A 21872-nucleotide genomic window follows, 5' to 3' on the forward strand; every position below is an offset into this window, starting at 1 on the left:
GTATGTAGGCAGGTAGGTAGGTATGTAGGTAGATAGGTAGATAGATATATATATATATATAGATAGATAGATAGATAGATAGAGATAGATAGATAGAATAGATAGATAGATAGATGGATGGATGGATGGATGGATAGATAGATAGATAGATAGATAGATAGATAGATAGATAGATAGATAGATAGATAGATAGATAGATAGATAGATATGTAGTAGATAGGTAGGAAGATTGGTAGGTAAGTAGGTAGGTAGGTAGGTAGGTAGGTAGGTAGGTAGGTAGGTAGGTAGGTAGGTAGATATAGATAGATACGCATGCGTACATATACCAATACGTACAAACTCAAATATACATAAAACAAACATACATTTATGCACTGATACGCATATACACGTACAAATACATTAATACTAACGCATAATAATGCATACACACCAAAACGCATACTCATATGTATGCATAAACATATACATGCTCACACGCATAAATGTGCACATATATGTACATATACATACACACATACACATGCATGCAAACACAGACATGAATACATGTAAAAAGGTATACATATATTCATAGGCATACCTACAAATAGACACATACATCAAAAACACTTATACTTAAATACACGTACATATAAACATACGCATACATTCAAACATATACATACACATAAAAATACGCATACGTACGAACATACAAATACATTCACATATGCAGATACATACAGTCATACACATGCATAGAGGCACAGACATGTATACGTGAAAAAGACATATACATATATACATGTGTATACAAAGAAATATACACATATGCCAAACACACATACATACATACTTATAGGTATAAACATATACATACACACCCATACACATACAAATATACATATACGTACAAACGCATACAGAAATGTGTATACACGTAGTGAAGCACATGCTAAGAATAAATGCAAAGAGATATAAACATACAAACATACATGCATACAAATATACACATACGTATGAACATACAAATACATACAAACAGGCGTATACATGTAATCATACACATGCATACAGCTATGAATACATACAAAGAGTCATATACATACAAACATAAGGATACATACAATATACACATGCATCAAACATACTCATACATAGATACGCATACATATAGGCACATACATACATACACATATATAAATACATACTCTTTCCTCTATCTTTTTACGCCTCTTCACACATCTCCATTTAAAACGACGCCTCTTCTCGCAAGCACTTTCAACCTCTCCACTACCATTACCATTCTCACTGCCAACACCGCCATCACCATATCTTTCTTTAATGACACATTGGTATTATATTTCTATAGTTAGTTTGTCTTGTATCAAGTTAAGCAATCAAACATTAACACCCTGTTCATATCGACAACGAAATTTCGATGATCATTCTCACGAATACTTGTCAACAGGCGACGAATTGATCAAAATGACACTTTCCGCCAATTTCACCTCCTAATAGCCGACATTTTAATCGCAATACAATTTATAATTTTGCTTCTTCCTCAATAACGAAATACATCGTTCTTTATAAAAGCGAAGATATTCTTCGAATCTGGAAGTCCTTCGGAAGCATATCTTCTTTTCGTTAAGTACGTTCTCAAACAAAATAAGCGAGAATGTTTAGTGGAGAGAGTCCATATATGCCTATATGAATATACACACACACATATATATATACATATACACATGTATATATATATATATATATATATGTGTGTGTGTGTGTGTGTGTGTGTGTGTGTGTGTGTGTGATTATAAGTATGTATGTATATACGTATGTATGCATGTGTGTATATCTATGCATGTTTATCCTCTCTCATGTTTATCAGTGATTTTCTTCATTAATTCTATCGTAATCAGCTTTTTCTTCTCAGTACTGTCATTCTTAGGACCCATGGCTAACACAACTAATTATTTTAGAATAATAGCAAAAAATGCACAAAACCAAACATGGACACACGGGGAAAAACACAACAGGGGTGTTATCAAACCAAGATAAACCCGTGAACTGAGCAAGCGGAGACTGCGCTTGTTGGGAGAGCGTATGTGAGCTCAACACCGACTAGCGATCGCTTGTATGAAACTCACTTGTACTGCGGATCTTCGCTCGTACTTCGCAGGAGCCTTAGCTAGTACAGCAAATTACTCGTACAGTGGTGCACTCGTACTGCAAGGTTCTACTGTATATATAAATAAATATGTGTGTGAGAGTGTGTGTGTGGGTGGGTATATAGTTGAAAAATATTAGAGATCTATACAAATTAAATCTTTATATATGAAAGATGGAGGTGGAAATAGCATATAAATGAGTCTAAGACATTTCAATTTAAGAGGAAATTTAATAAAAATTATTTTTAAAATTATATAAAGAAAATATTATCAGTAAAAATTTATAAAAATTTGCAGCATATCTTGTCTGGAGGTCAAGAACATTTCTGAACATACATATATATATATATATATATATTATAATATATATCTATATATATTATATATATATATATATATATATATATATATATATATATATATATATATGATGAAGGCTCGGGCGAAACTTCACTGTTATCCCTATTCTTCTAAAGGTATAATATATATTCAAACAAAAGTTATCGAGTAATACATACATACATACATACATACATACATACATACATACATACATAGACAGGTAAAGAAAGAGAGGGAGAGACAGAGAGAACGAGAGATAGTGAGAGACAGAGAGAAGGTTATAAGAATGAAACGAATTAGCATTTTTAGTTATTACTACACAATTAGAACAGATTGAGTTTGATATACAAAATACATTACATATGTATTGATGAAATATATATATATATAGATAGATAGATAGATAGATAGATAGATAGATAGATAGATAGATAGATAGATAGATAGATAGATAGATAGATAGATAGATAGATAGATAGATAGATAGATAGATATGTATATAAATGTATTCAGGAAAATAGCAAAGACTGAAGATTTTCGGACGAAGTATAGATGTATAGATGTACAGACTAAGCAAAGATCGCTCGGAGGTCCATCACCTTTAAATTTCCCTGCATCATGATCTGGAATGTAAAACTTCTACCCTGAAGACAGAGGCTCGATTTATCCAATGTTCATTCACTTCCATTACTGACTGCCTAGTTTGATGGAATACACCTACTAACTACTAACACTATGATGTGTCTTGGAGACCCCAGAAATTGCTGTTGGACTTATAACACCTTACCTACTCCCTTTTAATTTTCTCTGTCGTTTGTACTCTGTCTAAGTTTTAATGTACAAATATCTATATATGTATACTTAAAAATTTATCGTCTGCAATCTCCAGTTTTTGCGTCCTTTTTGTTTGCATGTATACACCCCCACCCCCTTCTCTCTTTATATACACATTTTTTAATTTAATGTGCGTGTGTATGTTTTCATATATACATACATACCATATATACATATATATTCATATTTGGTGTGGGCGTACATCGATATTCAGACATACACACACGAGAAGGAATGAAGTGGGGAGAGAGGGAGAGAGATGGATAAATATATACTCAAGACAACACTCAAAATCTATATCAGTTTACATAATTAAAGACGTTTGAAATAAGATAGATTAAAAGATGATAATTAAAGCCAATTATAGTTATAATAAACTTTGTATTAAATGTACTTATTTTCTGATGACTCGAGATAAAATAGTCATTCTTTGTAAGAAGATATGATGGAATCTTTCTTTATCGATAAATGCAAGAAAAAATTAGAAAAGATTGAGCAAAGATGCTCAAATTCTTCTAAAATTTTGATAAGTTTGGTAATTATGGTTCGGAAATTTGTTCATATAAAGAAATGTTATAACTCACTTTGCTAAATATAAAACACAAACGCACGCATAGAACTATACATAATCAACTACGCTTACACATACAAGCTATTCAGAATAAATTTGACAGCTTCCAAAAAATGAAAAGAATTACAATATTCCATCACAAATGAAGGTATTTAAAAAATATATATATTGACTCAACTACGTCTGCGAGATAACAGTTTTCTCAAAGTAGCCGTCCTCGGCTTCCACCATGATCTTCATGCAGATCCGGAACCTGGTGCATGCGTTCCTCGTTGTGTCTCCGGGAAGATTTTTGAGCACCTCCTAGATCTTGGCCTCTAACCCGGCCTTGGTGTTGCAGGTTGTGTGGTTACTGTTTTTTTCTCAACCACGCCCCCACCTCAGACATTAATTCATGGGATTACAATGGGGGAGAATTAAGAAGCCAGAAATTAGGGTTAATGAAGTCGTAGAAGTTCAACGACGACCCTTTCTAACTCCTTCCTGAGGTATGACAAGAAGCTGAATCCTGCTTTCAAGAAAAGTTTTGGCCACAGTCTATAGCAGCTTCACATAATCCCCTGTACATGCATGCATACATACATGCATACATACATACATACATACATACATATGTACATACATGCGCACATACATACATACATACATACATACATACATACATACATACATATGTACATACATGCGCACATACATACATACATACATACATACATACATACATACATACATACATACATGCACACATGAATACATACATACATACATACATACATACATACATACATACATACATACATACATACATACACTAATATATGTATATTTTACTTTTCCTTATGATTCTTCGTTGGCTGATTTCTTTGAGACAGTATAATGGCGTCCCGTTAGGGAATTGTGGAGGCGCGTGGCTAAGTCGTAAGATTGTGGCTTCAATTCCTGGACCGGGCAGCATGTTGTGTTCTTGAGCAAAACACTTCATTTCACGCTACTCTAGTTCATTCAGCTGGCAAAAATGGATAATCCTGCAACGGACCGGCGTCTCTTCCTGGTGGGGAATATATATACGTCATGGAAACCGGGAAACTGGCCCTTATGGCTCATCATGACTCGAGAAGGTAACCTTTACCTTTACATTACCTTAGTTCGGGCATTTGTATAACATTCAATGCCGAAATTAGGTATTAGCCCTTCCAGAATTTTCCTTATGTAGATTATTAGATATCTATCGCGTCTTGAAACGAAAGGTGGCTTCAACTGTTCCTTCTTTTTCGGTTCACGAGCATTTTGTATATATACTTACAATGGCTTACATTCATCATATATATATATATATTATATATATATTATATATATATATATATATATATATATATATATATATATATAGTATTGATAATAAGGAGAATGAAGAATTTAACATTGAAACTTTATGTTTATTTTCAGTTAACTTATTCATAATAATTGTCGGACACGTGTTTCGATCGTATTGCATATTTTTGTATAACTATATGCAGCAATTTATGCATTATTAATGCGAGCTCTTCAGGGTATATAATATGAAATTGTTTAAAGAGATGTACTTGCATAGCAAGTGACCTGATCTGAGATCGTGTGCTGAAACGAAAACCATTGCAGCGTGGAAGGTGTTTATAAGACATTGAAGAAACACGTAAGTTCACTTCAACATTTAAATTTAATTTGCCCAAATATTTTCGTCGCTTTGAGACCGCGACCTGTTCATTGACAAAATTCCGTGCTGCATCTGTTTAAATATGAGTTTTTCTCTGTTTTACTTTGAATTAGGCTTGGAAGTAGTAGCAAACCATGACCTTAGAATGCATTAATTTATATAATTTCAATAAACTTTTATCTCTAAACATAACTATAATAACTATAATAATAAAGATGCATATAAAGAATATAAGAACAGAATTCAATTTATAAGATTATATATAATATATCCTAAAAACGCTTTAACACAATAATAATATTAAGTTAGAAAATTAAAACTCAATACTTCTTTTCATAATCACATGGTTCTGACTGCCTAGTAACTATCCACTACTACTATTAATAGCCTTCCCAAAAATTAAAATAATATAATCAACTCTGAAATACATCAAAAAGCCATGTGACTCTAAAGTATTTAGAATCAATAAAAAAGAAAAGTATTCTATAAATAACCACTCCGCAACTGATCAAGAAAATTTGCCAACTTCAACAAACACTACTGCTGCTGATTCTTAACCAAACAATCAGTTGAGAAAAACGGCTCATCGATGAAAAGTCATCAAACTAATTCAAACTAATAACAGAGTGAAATTCTTCTTTAAACAATGTCATATTTACATACCCTGAAGAGATCGTACTAATAATGCATAAATCGCTGCATATATATATATATATATATATATATTATATATATATATATGCAGCAATGTACCATTCGTACGATCAAAACACACGCCAGACAATTATGAATAAGCTAACAGGAAATAAACAGAGAGTTTCAGTGTTCAAATACTTTATTTTCTTTATTATCAATACTGTTCTTTAAACTCTAAATAGCCAACAAATAAACTGTAACTTCGGATGAGAGCTAGAGAAAGTTTACCAAAAAACGTAACGTCTGAAGGAATCAACATTGGCGCTTTACACAGAGAAATTAGGTATCTTTCCCCTTACGATTTATATATATATAATCTTATGTATTGGCTTAAGTTTTTCATTGTATGATTTGCCTAATAGTGGTTTTATCTCTAATTTAATAGAATATATATATAATATATATATATATATATATATATATATATATATAATATATATATATATATATATATATATATATATATATATATATGTATGTATATATAGGCGCAGGAGTGGTTCGTAAGCTACCTACTTACCACACAACCACTCCTGCGCTATATATATGTATATATATATATATATATATATATATAGGCGCAGGAGTGGTTGTGTGGTAAGTAGGTAGCTTACGAACCACTCCTGCGCCTATATATATATATTATATATATATATATCTATATATATATATATATAATATATATATATATATATATATATATATATATATTATATATATTATATATATATATATATATATATATATATATATATATATATATATATAATATATATATATAGGCGCAGGAGTGGTTGTGTGGTAAGTAGGTAGCTTACGAACCACATGGTTCCGAGTTCAGTGTCTTCTTTGGTCGGCCCGAAGCTAACTATATAGCCTCGGGCTAACCAAAGCCTTGTGAGTGGATTTGGTAGACGGGAACTGAAAGAAGCCCGTCGTATGTATGTATATGTATATATAAATGTGTGTGTGTGTGTTTGTGTGTCTGTGTTTGTCCCACACACACACATCGCTCGACAACCGATGCTGGTGTGTTTACGTCCCGGTAACTTAGCGGTTCGACAAAAGTGACCGATAGAATAAGTACTAGGCTTACAAAGAATATAAAAGAAAAGAAATAAATATATACATATATATATATATATATAGATATATATATATTATATATATATATATATATATATTATATATATATATATATATATATATTATATATATATATATATATATGTATATATATAATATATAATATTAATTAGAGACAAAACCACTATTATGCAAATCAAACAAAGAAAGACTTAATCCAATACATAAAAAATATTATATAAATTAGATTAAATTAAATTCGTCACTACAATTGTTTCGTGTCTCTTCTAAGGACATTCATCAGGTGGTTTTCAAATCTTCTATTCAATTTTAAGTTATGAAGTTTTAAGTTATATATATATATATGTATGTATGGATGGATTTTATTTGTGAACTGAAAATTGGGTTAAGCCAAATAATTTCATCATTCATTATTTTACCATTTCTTTTAATGGATCTATGGGGTTTGTTCTTGTATTTTGTTGAATCTGTTTCTACTATATGATTCTTATTTCTATCTATGTCTATCGGTCCCTTCATTTTTCTACTTGCCTGCTGCTTCCTGATTTCGGTTTTATATCCACCCTTCACAGTGTTGTGATTGCGTTTTTCCGTTTTGGTCCCTATTACATTTACTGTTCTTTAGGGTCTGCTTTCGGTGGTTATTTGCAACATTACCGCTAAAATTAATTTTATCCGGATATTGAACCTTCCCTATACTATTCTGTACATATACTGTTCTATCCTTATATCGTGGCCTAGCTAGTACTGAGTTGTGATATTCGGCATGTATATTGAATATCAGTTCATCCGCGGATAATCTGGACATTCTGTTGGACACACTTCTCGGGATGCTTTGCAGCATATGTTCCAGATGGTTAGATCCACGACTCACATATTTTAAGTTTTCATTTTGCTTATGAGACGATTCTAACTTTCCATCGTTGGACTAAACTTTACGCCCAGGAAATCTACAACTCTGTTTTTCTTTCTATTTCTGTTTCCAGTCCGAAGTTGTTAAAGAATTTGATAAGATTTTCGTACATATTTCTATGTTACTACTTCTTTGTACTGTAAATAATATGTCGTCTCTATACAATCCTTACCCCAACCCCCTGAGTTCGGGATCCAAGAGTCTATCTGGGATAATAAGTGTATTCGTACTATATCTGTTACTTGTGCTGAATCGCAGAATCCCGATCTAACCGAGTCCAAAGTTTGCCTCCATATTCTTCTATAGTGTTCCTAGCTGCTAAATTATATCTATTTCGTCTGTGTGTGTGTGTGTAATCTCTTTATTTTATTTACTATATTGTGAAATATAGTCGTGACTAAAATGTACTGCCATAATAATTGCTTTGCGTAGACAACATTGCTTCCCTTGTAGCATATTGCTTTTCTATTCATTTATTTTTTACTTTACTTTATTTATTTCATAAATGTACGGTCGGAACAAACATATATAAAACGTTATACAAAACTTTTGAAGGAAAGAAAAGTGACTGAAGAAAGAAAGAAAGAAAGAAAGAAAGAAAGAAAGAAAGAGAGAAAGAAAGAAAGAAGAAAGAAAGAAAGAAAGAAAGAAAGAAAACCCTCTACTTTGTAACATGTGAACTGTGGATATATTAGTAGGAAGTTTTTGTTCTTGTTGATGACATTGATGAAGCAGTGTTAGCTGTAGTGGTGGTTTAGCGGAGGTTTTTGTTTGGTCTTTTTGTTGCTTTTTGCTGTTAATTTTTTTGTTTGTTTGCTTTTAATTATTGCAACGACTTCTCGTATTTTGTTGTGTTCTGTCTCTCGGAAATATATTGCATTCGTTCGCAGTTGTCAATGATAAGAAAGTGCATATTGTTAAGATCTTTACTTTATGCGGAGAAATATATTATATTCTTTCCAGCAGTGCTTGCTAAAAGACGTATTATTATTTGCTAAAGATTGTATTACTGTTTGACAGAATTTGGCAAACGACTTAGTGGCATTTCGTTGGCTTTACGTTCTAAGTTCAGATTCTACCGAAGTTAACTTTGCCTTTCATCCTTTCAGGTTCGATGAAATAAGTACCTGTTCAGAAAAAGATCCCTGAAAGATCAGTCACAGGGGACAAATGCCTCCGCATCTAATACTACCAGACCACCGTGCCTTGCTCCATCTGACCAGTGTCTACTCTTCCATCTGTTTTAGAAATATGTATTCCACTGGTCAGATGCTCCATTAGCTGTCGAGACATGCTGACTGAAGGACTGAAAATGCAGTGAGTGATGACGCACAGGTATGTGCTGAGAGTGCGACATCCCCAACAATTCCTTGACGGTGAATATGGATGGAGTAGGTGCACAAATAAACCGTTCCAAGTGTTATTGCAACTTGTTCTTCTTGAATAAAGTGCAAAGATGAATAAATTTTACAGTAACTCGTTTGGAATTCACGGGTCAATTTCAGTTTTATTTACTCGATTGAATAAAAGGCGGTGGAGTAAAACGGAAGGTTAACAATTAGTTTATTAAATTAATGAGAAAATAAAATGGGAAAACAGAATGAGAAATAATGGTTAACTTTATCTTAGCTGTTGTGATGTCTGCGCTTATAATTATAGCAAGGGAGCTAAAGAGAAGGAATGGATTTACGCAGTTCGCTTTCATGGCAAGTATGATTGTCAAACACGATTGCAAGTTTCTCTCCTCATGCGGAAAAAAAAATAATTAATTTTAAATTAGAATCGTAAAGAAAAAGAAAATAATTTTTGGAGCGTTTCGTAAAAATGTCTTGCGATATTTATTCTGGTTACATGCGTTCTAAGCTCAATCCCGTCAGCGTCAAATTTCAAGATGTATAAAATAATCACAAATCATGTACTGGTGTCGATAGTATTGACTATCACTCCCACTGCCTCAAATTCCAGGCTTTGGATCTATGCTAGAAGCTACTACTACTACTACTACTACTACTACTACTATTGCTGCTGCTGCTGTTGCTGCTGCTGCTACTGCTACTAATAGTAGTAGTAGTAATAGTAGTAGCTGTTGTTGTTGTTTAGCACTAGGTCAAGTGCTAAACAACTATAACAACAATATGGCTGTTTGGCCCCACTTATAATCAAGTGCATTCCACTCATGACCATCCAGTCTATTTTCTAAATGCTGGAAAAGTCGTATTACATAAAACAACGGGTCCTTTTTAAGATGATTCAGTGTGATTAGAGAAAGATTTGGCTGCTACTTCTAGCATCAAGGTTTCTCAAGTAATCACTCTTCGGTTACAAACAAGATTCAACGTTGCAAAACTTCAGTGATTGATTGAGGATCGGTGTTCTCAAAGTGATATTGTTACAAACTATTGATACGGCCATCGTTGTTAGGCCATATCAATGAAAGTAAGAGAACTTGTTGCCGTGACACTTTCGGATCCTACTAAACTGCTCACATCAGTGTAGTCGGTGCTCAGATTGAGCTTCTGTTGGTCGACGTCCGCAAAAAGGAGAAAAAATTCCAGGGGTTATATTTTCAGAACGAAGGATTCTGGGAAGTACTTAAACTAGATATTGGGTGAGATACATTAGAGGTGATTAGAGAAGAAACAATTGTCTGGAAGACTTGATTAGGACAATCAATACCTTAATACCTCGTGGAGAAGAAGCAGCAATGATTTCCTCCACAACACCAGAACAGATCTCTTTTCGGGGATTTAACACTTCGTCAGATGATGAGCTGAAGATGCAGAACATTGTTAAAAGAGAAGTACCTTCAAAATCCATTGGGGCTGATTTTGTCTTTTATTTCGAAGACGATAAAAGAAGAACCAGTAAAATCATTGAATCGATTTAATCAACTATTTCTTCTCTAATAATATAGAAAATCATTATTTTTAAGACAACGAATAATAAGACAAAGAAAAAAAAAATATATATATATATATAGGCGCAGGAGTGGTTGTGTGGTAAGTAGGTAGCTTACGAACCGCATGGTTCCGAGTTCAGTGTCTTCTTTGGTCGGCCCGAAGCTAACTTATATAGCCTCGGGCTAAACAAAGCCTTGTGATTGGATTTGGTAGACGGAAACTGAAAGAATCCCGTCGTATGTATGTATATGTATATATGTGTGTGTGTGTGTGTGTGTTTGTCCCCCCCCCCCCACACACACACACAACATCGCTTGACAACCGATGCTGTCGAGCACTAAGACAGAGTGGGGGAAAATCCTCTCAGATTCGCCGTTCATGACAAACATTTGTGGAAAAGCACAGTGTGCGCCAGTTCATATCATTACGGTAGCTGATAATGAAAAACGATAAAACTTTAGCTACATCTAGGTGCCATCATCACCCGCATAACTTCGCTAGCGTCACATTAATGGCTGTATAAAATACGGGAGGGTTTTCTGGTGTAATCTGTACCTTATCATTTTTCCTATTTTAATCTCAAATTGTGCCTTGGCTTCTAGCATTTTATCTCTCCGAGGATTGATAAAATAGATCCCATTTAAGTAGAGATTAAATTGACTATATAGATTTCTATAAATTTAAGTTTCATCTTTTGTTTTCTCGTTAGGGAAATGAATTTAGTATAACTTCAATAGCGTCTGACATCGTGTCAAGGCCGTATTCAATTTATGCTCGGTCATCCATGTTTAAATGTTAAATTTCTGTTTAGTTAACACTTTTTGTTGAACACTTTGGATCAATAAAATAGATCCTCATGGCTGATTATCGTTTATCATTATACACCAAATATTTAAAATTCTACCCTGTTTAAACGAATTCTGTTTCTATGTATATGCACAATGACATAATAGATAAGAGCATTATTTACTATTAATTTGTCAAAAGAAGTTACTTTGTTCAAATCTAATTTATAAACAGTTCCATATCCAGGAATGCGACAGTGATTCAAATGAAATCGATTGAAGTATAGTGTAACAATAAAAACTGGGAATTTAGCCAAAAAAATTGGAATTTTATTAAAGAACTTGCATTAAGCATTTCAGAAATCAATTGTTGAATATTTTTCGCTTTTCACTTTCTATTTTCTTCTTCACTCCCAAGAAAACGGTTGTTAATATTAGCATGACACTTTACTTCAAACCACTATTAGATATTTTTCAAGTAACCTAATGTTTAAAGCCAGGAATTAAAAACACTCAAGAGTATCGTAACTCTCGTTGAAAATATTGAATTAATCGCCATTCTTTGATATTGGAAAAGCTCATGGAGAATTTTACTCTCCCAAATGGTCGCTTAATAGAAAGGAAATTAATCGTGTAACTAAAATGTTAGTTAATCGGTTCATGTCTTTTGTTTGCGCTTTTCAACAGTTCGTTTCACACTTTAATGATAATTGTGCATTTAATGTCTCAGATTTTTTTTTAAACTTGTATTAATTGAAGATTTTTACTGAAGTTGCAATGGTTGAGTGGATGACTGGATAAGCTGACAGATTGTAACTTTACTTCGTAATCTGTTAAGAGTGATATGATGTGTTTGATGTTAAGTTTCACCTGTTAACATACCTTCTTACAGTTAAATTAGTGGAATATTTAATATTGATCTTACAGGGGTCTTCTGTGATACCTTGATATTTTTGAACGCAAGACTTAATTTACCGCCCAGTTTAACACCACCACGTAGACTTTAGATGTGCATGGTGGCGTCCATCATTCAGTTACAAACAACCGAGTCAGGTTTCCGCTCGAAGAATATCTCTTTGTTTTGATGTGCTGCTTGCTACTATAGTAGCCTATGAGTTGTGCTTTCATCTTCACTGCAACTGTCATCCTCAGTTACCTTCCACTAGTCGCGAAGTACCACTTAAAACGATGGATGCGGCCTGACTAAATCATAAATGAATAACGGTTTCAAATTTTGTTTCAAAGTTTGGGGAAGGAGGTAAATCGATTACATTGACCCCAGTGCTCAACTGGTGCTCATTTTATCGACCCCGAAAGAATGAAACACAAAGTCGACCTCGGTGGAAGTTGAGCTCAGAACGTAAAGACGGACGAAATACTGCAAAAGCATTTTGCCCGACGTGCAAACGATTCTGCCGGATCGCCACCTTAAACTATGAACAAATAATAACTGAAAATTAGTTCAAAAGCAGCTTCTATTTCCCACCCACTAAATCACTTTTATAATTCGTGACAAACACATCTTCATAATTCTTGCAATAAATTGCTCAACATCGTTAAAAAAGAGCGTTGAGTGTCAGGGAATATAATTAATATTTCCTAATCAATCACATTATTTATGACAAAGTGAAGAAATTCTTAATAAACTATTTAAAATCCATTAATTACGTCTTATCATTTGCAAATTAATTCCCTGTTGAAACTACACGCTCTTCACAAAACACTATGCCGCCATTAAACACCTTCTAGATTGGCCTGGTGAGCGATGTTCATAGTGAGAAATTATTGTAAATATTTTACTAAGAACTGTAAAAGAATATGGAGGAGAGGTGCTTCGTTATTTAATACAGTTTTATCAAAACCTCCAAGGCATAGTTGTAATCAACATACTGTTATTGCTGCTGTTAATGTTTGGTCCGTAACACTGTATTGCTATTAACGACGGTAAAATAGTACTGATCACACACACACACGCACGCGCGCGAGCGCGAGCGCGAACGCACGCACTCACACACACATAAACAAACACACATATGTAACTATGTATATATATATATATATATATCTATATATCTTGGTTTTGATGTGCTGCTTGCTACTACAGTAACCCATCTGTTATGCTTTCACCTTCACTGCAACTACCACCTTCAATTACCTTCCACTAGTTGCGGAGTACCTCGTAAAACGATGGACACAGCCAGACTTATTCATAAATAAATACCGGTTTCAAATTTTGGCACAAAACAAGCGAGTTTGGGAAGGGGGCAAATCGATTACATTGAATCGTCAGTAATAGATAGATAGATAGATAGATAGATAGATAGATAGATAGATAGATAGATAGATAGATAGATAGATAGATAGATAGATAGATAGATAGATAGAAAGATAGACAGATAGATAGATAGATAGATAGATAGATAGATAGATAGATAGATAGATAGATAGATAGATAGATAGATAGATAGATAGATAGATAGACAGATAGATAGATAGATAGATAGATAGATAGATAGATAGATAGATAGATAGATAGATAGATAGATATGTTTCTTTATTAGCCGCACAGGGCTGCGCACAGACAGGACAAATTAAAAGGTAGAGCTTTTCTTTATGGGGGTAAAAAAAAGGGGGTTTGGTTTTCGAACAAAAGGGATCGTAAAAGGAAAGAAAGAGGACAAAAAAAGGGGGTGGATAAAATTTTTTTTTAAAGGGGGGGGAATTGATCAATAGAGATCGTTTTCACAGAAATATCAATATGAAGTGTAAAGGGGAGGACAGGTGAGGTTTACCCGTGGAAAGAAAAGCCTACGGAAAAGACCACGGTAACCTCGGTCAATGAAGTCACATGTTATATTTCTTTTTTTTTGCAAATAAGCAACTCTCTGTATTAATTTTTACGGTTCATAGTACTGATCACACACACACACACGCGTGGATGGTTGTTAGAATCATAGTCAAGGTAGCTTCGTCATTCATACGTGCCATCCTTGCTACATTCACCCATCTTTTTTTAAAACATTCACTAGACAAAACTTGCCTCTCTACTCTCACTTTCCTCTTCAAGTGGTACTTGAAGAAGTTGATGAGAGATTGACCAGAGAGGAAAGTGTTTGTCTCTAATCCTTTCAGGCGCGTCCACCAGATACATTCTTTCGCCATAGCCACAAGTATGATAAAAATAGCTCTTCCTTCCCGTTTGAAGGAAGGAGGCGTGACGATATTAACGATAGACTCGGCTGATAAACCGACACGTCCCACACGTGACAGCAGTCGTTCGACATAAGCCCACAGGTCGGAGATTGTTGGACACTGCACGAGTGCGGGCAGAGCGGTTTCGTCGCTCTGCCCGCATCTCGGGCAGGTCGGCCCCGTGTTTCTCGAGCCATGCCTATAGAGCTTATCCCGAACGGGTAGCGCTTCTCGGCAGCACCGCCAGGCCAGGGATCTCTGGAAGTTGTCCATGGGCCCTGGCCCGAAAGTCGTCCTGAACAGGCGGATCAGGTATTCCTCGTCGACGCCCAGGTTTGCCCCAAGATCGTCGTCGTACCTCCCCTCCACTAATCCCCCTATAGAATGCTTTGGTTGTTTTGAAGTCACTCAAAGTCGACCCGGGACGGCAGAGTTGCTTGAGAGCAACGCGACACTCGCGGTGCCATTCGCCTTTCCTCGGCCTCTTTTTGATCCACAACTGCAGTTCGGTCATGGAGACGAGCTGCGGGAACGCGTGCCTCACAAACGGCGACCACACCTGTTCACCGTCGTCTACATAGAGCCGGAGATGTCGCAGTCTCAGCGCGTGTCTGCGCATCATCAACCATGGCATGCCCAGCCCTCCTTTTAACGGTTGTTGACAGCAAATGGATCGCCTAACCATCGGGACGCATCCTTTCCACAAGAAGCGGAAGAGAATGCTTTCTAGTTTGGTGATTGTAGGGTCGAGACAAGGTACGACGGTCAAGCGGTAGTAGATGATGGACGCGATGTACGTGTTCCCCACCTCCGCCCGACCTTTTAGGGACAGTTTCCTCTCGGCCCATTGCTGGGCGAGAGTGACCGCCCTACTCGTTATCTCATTCCAGTTCTTCTCCATTTGGAGGTCCGGACCGAACCAAACCCCGAGCAACTCAACCGGGCCGTCTGTCCAGCGTCCCACGACGGAGGTACTGGTGGACGACATGGGCTTGCTTCTCCAGGTGCCGAGCCGCAAGCCCACTGACTTTTCCCGGTTGATTTTTGCTCCTGTCACCGCTTCGTAGTCTTTCAGTGTCTCGCCGACCAGCTCGATGTGCTCGTAGCTTGACACTATGACGGTGACGTCGTCCGCGTATGCAGACACGCTCGTCCCGCATCCCAATTCTCGCGGGATGCCCCTTAGAGTCGCCAGCTTCCGCAGTAGTGGCTCAAGAGTCAATACGTATAGAAGCGCCGAAAGGGGGCATCCCTGACAGACCGAACGTGCAATGTCAAAAGGTCTCGATAGATGTCCATTTACGCGAATTACCGAACGGATGCCTCTGTACAAGGCAGCTATCCAGCCGCGGAAGACGGGACCGAAACCAGCCGCTCTCAGGACTGCCTCCAAGTATCGATGGTCTACCCTATCAAAGGCTTTCGATTGATCCAAGTTGATCAGGGCCCCACCCATGCCAGGTTCCTTAACTACCCTGTCTATGATGTAGCGCATCAGATGGAGGTTGTCATGGATGCTCCGGCCCGGCACGGCGCACGTTTGTGCGTTGTCGACCAGTTTCTCGATGACAAGCACCAACCTCTTGGCTAACACCTTTGTCAAAATTTTCAGGTCTGCATTGAGCAGCGTGATTGGTCTAAAGTTATCTATAATGTTTCCCTTGTTTGGATCTTTCTTCAGCAGGGTTACAGCTCCTCTACTCACAAAACCGGGTATGCTCCCGTTTTGCTGCCAGTTGCAGTATACGACTGCCAAGACGTCTCCAAACAAGTCTGGCATGCAATTGTGAAACTCGTAGGGTAGACCATCCAAACCCGGTGATTTTTCCCTCGAGCATTCTGCTATCGCTTCCTGCACTTCCACCGCCGTGATGGCACCTTCGCAGCACCCTGCCTTTCTTGTCGAGAGTCGTGGCAGGCTATGTAGGTAGGCACTGAAGTCCACCCTACGTTCTTGCCCTCCACTCGTCCCGAACAGTCGGGCAAAATGCTGCTGAAATGCCTCACACATTTTACTTGGCTCGAGCAATTCGCGCCCCTGTTCATCTACCAGTGACCGAATGGTGGCTTTGTTGCCCTGTTGCGCCTCTGCCACCCGGGCCTTTCTCGCGGCTCCAACACCTTCGTTCCTTAGAGCACGCATCCTAGCTCTGACAGCACATCCTTCGTGTTTGGCGTTGAAGTGTTGGTCAAGGGCCAACCTCGCCGCCAAAACGTCGGATGCGATGCCGCTTCTAATTGCCTCTTCTAGCTTCTTAACTAGCTCACCCTCTACTCTATTTCTATCTATGGCTAGTGCTTTGCTGTACCTAATCGCTTCTGCTTTTATGCTCTCTTGAGGGCAAACCACCATTTCTTGTTGATGATGGCTCCTGTCAAAGCCCTCTTTACTAGTGTGCTAATCCGGTCTCTGAAAACTTGTCTGGACGGGAATGAGGCGTTCAGTTTCCAGTACCCAGGACCCTGTCTATGTGCCTTATCTAAGTCTAGCGTACACGTCACGAATTTGTGATCCGTGTAGCTGACTGTGTGGAATTGTGGACATCCTAAGTTATCCCTGTCTACTGTCCTACACAGTATCCTATCTAGATACGATCTCGACGACCCACTGCGGTTGCTCCATGTCCACGTTGGTGCATTTGGGTGGTCGAGTCGGTACCTGTCAGACAGTTGGAATCGTCTGAGCAGGTCTCTGAGGCATTTGCATCCCCTTCTGTTTCTGTCTCTACCCACGTAGTCTACATGCGTGTCCAAGGTAGCATTCCAATCCCCCACTAAAAGTAAAGGACGAGACGATCCCAGGAATACTCCTAGACGTCGAAAGAAATCCGGCCGACCTGTTAAAGGCGGTGCGTAGACTGATACGAGTCGAAAAGCGCACCCATTGCTGCCGTCGACATCCAGAACGACCAGTCTACCCTCCGGGTCTACGAATATCGTCTTGACTTCGAGATCCAGGCTCTTGTGAAAAAGTACCGCGGTGCCACTACCGCCCATCCTCGGCAGACAGGGAGCGAAATAAATGTTAAACTGTCCGCCAAACATGGACTTTAGGGCCCGTGGCTCGTGGAGTCTGGTCTCACTTATGGCTATGATTCCCAAATCATGTGACTTGATGTCATTTAGGAGGTATCCTTGTTTCCAAGGAGACCCCAAGCCACGCGCATTCACACAACCAATCTTGACCATGATTCTATTGGGGTGTGTGCTTTAAAACACACAAATGAAAGTACAGAGAGTTACTTACTTGTGTCGAAAGTTTTGGCTTCCTCGTTCTTTGATGTGTCTTCGAGGAGGTTTTTATATAGTTTTTGGGACAGGTATTTCTGGAAACCCCTACAGCATTTGGGAAGAGGGCTTTGAGTTTGTGGTGTTGTGTTTGTGTGATGTGTAGTATTTTGATGTGTTTGGGTGGTGTAGTGCGTGGATGATCGCTATTTTTAAAGTCATCTTCACAAATGTTTGTGTATCCTGTGATGTACTCCATTAGTTTGGAGTCTTTGGTGTCTATCGCTGATAGCATTGTTTTTGTGGTGTTGGTGCTTGTTTTGTTGTGTATGGAGTTTTCAGGGTTCAGGTATCTCCCTGCTTTGGTTGCGATTTCTTGTTTGGTTTTTCTTGATCTTTTCTTTTACCCCCTGTGGCTATTTGCCATTCTGTCGAACTTTCATCGTTAGATGAAAAGTCTGACGAATCAGCAGGGGGCAAGGGTAAAGCGTCTGGGTGTGTTTGTGCGGTTGTAGATATTGTTGTGGTGCGCGGGAGGGTGTTGCTGGGGGGTTTTTTGTGGTTATTGTCTCTCCTACATCCTTGGTGCTTGTCTTCTTCGTTGTTATTCTGGTGTTGGAATTGGTTTTGTTTGTTGGTGGTGATGATTCTGTTCTTGGCGCTGGTGTTGGTGTTGTTTGGTTGGGTTGGCTTGTTCTTTGTTGTTTTTCCTGCATTTCCGCATACAGCTTCTTGACTAGCTGTCCATATTGTGGTGTGGGCAATAATCCTGGCTTTTGTGATTTTTCCTGTGGCTGTTGTTGTTGTTGTAATTTTGAGGCAGATTTGCACTCCTTTTTGAGGTGTGCCTCACTTCCACATGTATAGCATCGTGGCCTTCTGCCCTCGACTACTACGTATAACTTGCGGCCATCCTCAAGATGTACGTGGGTGGGGATTTTATTTATGTCCTCTTGACTTATGTGGAAGAGGAACTCTATTCTCTTTCCCAGCCAGTCCTTGTTTTCCGAAACACCGATATCTAGGATGTTTAAGTCCTCCATTTCGGATGTTAAGGCGGATGTTATCCACAATGTTGTAGTCACTTGGGGGACACCACTGATAATGACTTTCGTCACCTTCTGGCCGAGGTAACTCGGTGTCAACGTTAGTTCATCAGAATGAAGGGTTATCGTTGAGAATTTCTTCGCCAACTCTTCATTCTGAAAAACCACCTGTACGTGTGCGAACTTGTTCGCCCAAGTCACACAATCCTTGTATCCCCAGATGGGGCGTAAGCACTTTTCGACTTTGTCTGTGCTTGCCTTTTCTGGACTTTTAGTTTTTTTATTTGTGATTTTATATACAATTGTCTTTTTTTCTCCTCATTCAGTATGTGCTGAGGTATGTGTAAGAGTATTTTTCCGTTTTCATTTGTAATAAGGTTTCTGCAATCTTTCATCTGTTGTGTAGTAAACGAAACTTTTGTTACCTTTTCTTTTATCGCCTCGGCGAAGTTTGTTGTTGTTTTGTTATTGTTGTTACTGCCGGTGGTGTTGGTGTTGATGGCAGGGGTGTGGGCTGTAGGTTTGTGGTTGCTGATTATGCAACTAGCAAGGGGTGGAAAATTGCCTGCGTAATTTAGTCCTGCATTAGCGCAAATTTCGGCATTTCGTTTGCTTGTCGTCGTTATTTTTTCACTTGTTGGTGATGGAGTGAGCAGTGGTTGAAGGGAATTGTTGTTGTCGTCGTCGTTGTTGTTGTTGTTGTTGTTGTTGTTGTTATTATTGTCGTTCTTGGTGACGGCGGTGGTGTTAGTGGTATTAGTAGCATTGACGGCACGGTCTTTGGTGGCGGTGATGGTGGTGTTGGTATTGTTATTGGTGGCGATGTCTTTAGTAGGGATAGTAGTTTTAGTAGCAGATTCTGCCATGGTGTTGTTGTCGGTGTTTGTGGTGGACTTACTGATGGTGTTGACGGTGCTTGGCCTTGCGACCTTTGTTTTGTATTTGTTGCTGTTGTCGATGTTGATGGTGGTGGAGGTGGTGGTGTTGTTGTCAGGTTCAGCGTATGCTAACAGAGCATCCTGTTTTTCTGTCTCTGCGTCACGCTTGACTTGCACCTCAGCCTCGTGGTGACCAGTGGCCATTTTGGAAATAAAATGGCTAAATGAAACCACGAAGGCTATGATATTTTTTTCTTTTAAATTTTGCCCACAGGGGCAAAATTTTGTGTAGATATTTATCAAGGTTGCAGTGGATGTTGTTGCACAACTTTTAAACACACAAATATTTGTCAATATACACTTTTGAACGTATAAAAATACCAACTTACGTGGAGCCCATTTGACTTGCGTCTGTCTGTCCGATAGATAGATAGATAGATAGATAGATAGATAGATAGATAGATAGATAGATAGATAGATAGATAGATAGATAGATAGATAGATAGATAGATAGATAGATAGATAGATAGAGAGATAAATCGTCAGTAAATCATAAATCCATAAGAGAAGGACACTCAAAGTTATAGAGCAGTAGACTAGCGAAAAATAATCATGGCCGGTTCGTAGGGTTACTCTGTTTGTACTTCAGGCGATTCCTATTGAAATCCTGGGACCTTTAAGCATTTGCTCCCTCCAATTTGAAGAGAGGTTATAGGCCACCGGCCATTAGGGTTCAATGAGACATATGTAAAGCTTTATGGATGCGAAACCTTAGGTAACCCTATGAGCCGGCCATAACTGTGTGATCAAAAGTATGCTTCCCAATCACATTGTTTCTTGTTCAGTCACACTAAATGGCACCTTCGACAGGTGTCTTCTAGTATAGCCTTGGGGCATCCAAAGCTTTGTGGGTAGATTTGGTAGACGGAAACTGAAAAGTTGTCATATACATGTGTGTGTGTGCACGCACTTGTCCGTCTGTCTAGCTGTATGCTCATCTATATGTGTGTGGGTCCATGTTTGAACCCTCCCACATGTCACAAGACAGCCTGCGTTAGGGCATTTATGTCCCTGTAATCTAGGTGTTCGACTAAAGAATTTGATAGAATAATAACCAGACTTGAAAAATCAGTACTGGAGTCGATTCGTTTGACTACAGTTCTTTAAGACGGAGCCCAGCATGGCTGCAGTCTAATGAGAAAAGATACGCACACACACACACGCACACACACACACACATATATGTACATATACATATATGTATGTGTGTGTGTGTGAATATGTATACATATGTATGTATATGTATATATATTTATATGTATGTATATATATATATTTATATATATATATATGTATGTATGTATGTATGCATATATATATGTATGTATGCATATATATGTATGTATATATATATATATATATAATATATATATATATATATATATATGTATGTATATATATGTGTATATGTATATATATATATATATATGCATTTGAATACGAATGCGTATGCACACGTATGTATGCGAGTTGA

The sequence above is a fragment of the Octopus sinensis genome, linkage group LG5 (genome assembly GCF_006345805.1).
Source record: "Octopus sinensis linkage group LG5, ASM634580v1, whole genome shotgun sequence".
Taxonomy (NCBI): Eukaryota; Metazoa; Mollusca; class Cephalopoda; order Octopoda; family Octopodidae; genus Octopus; species Octopus sinensis.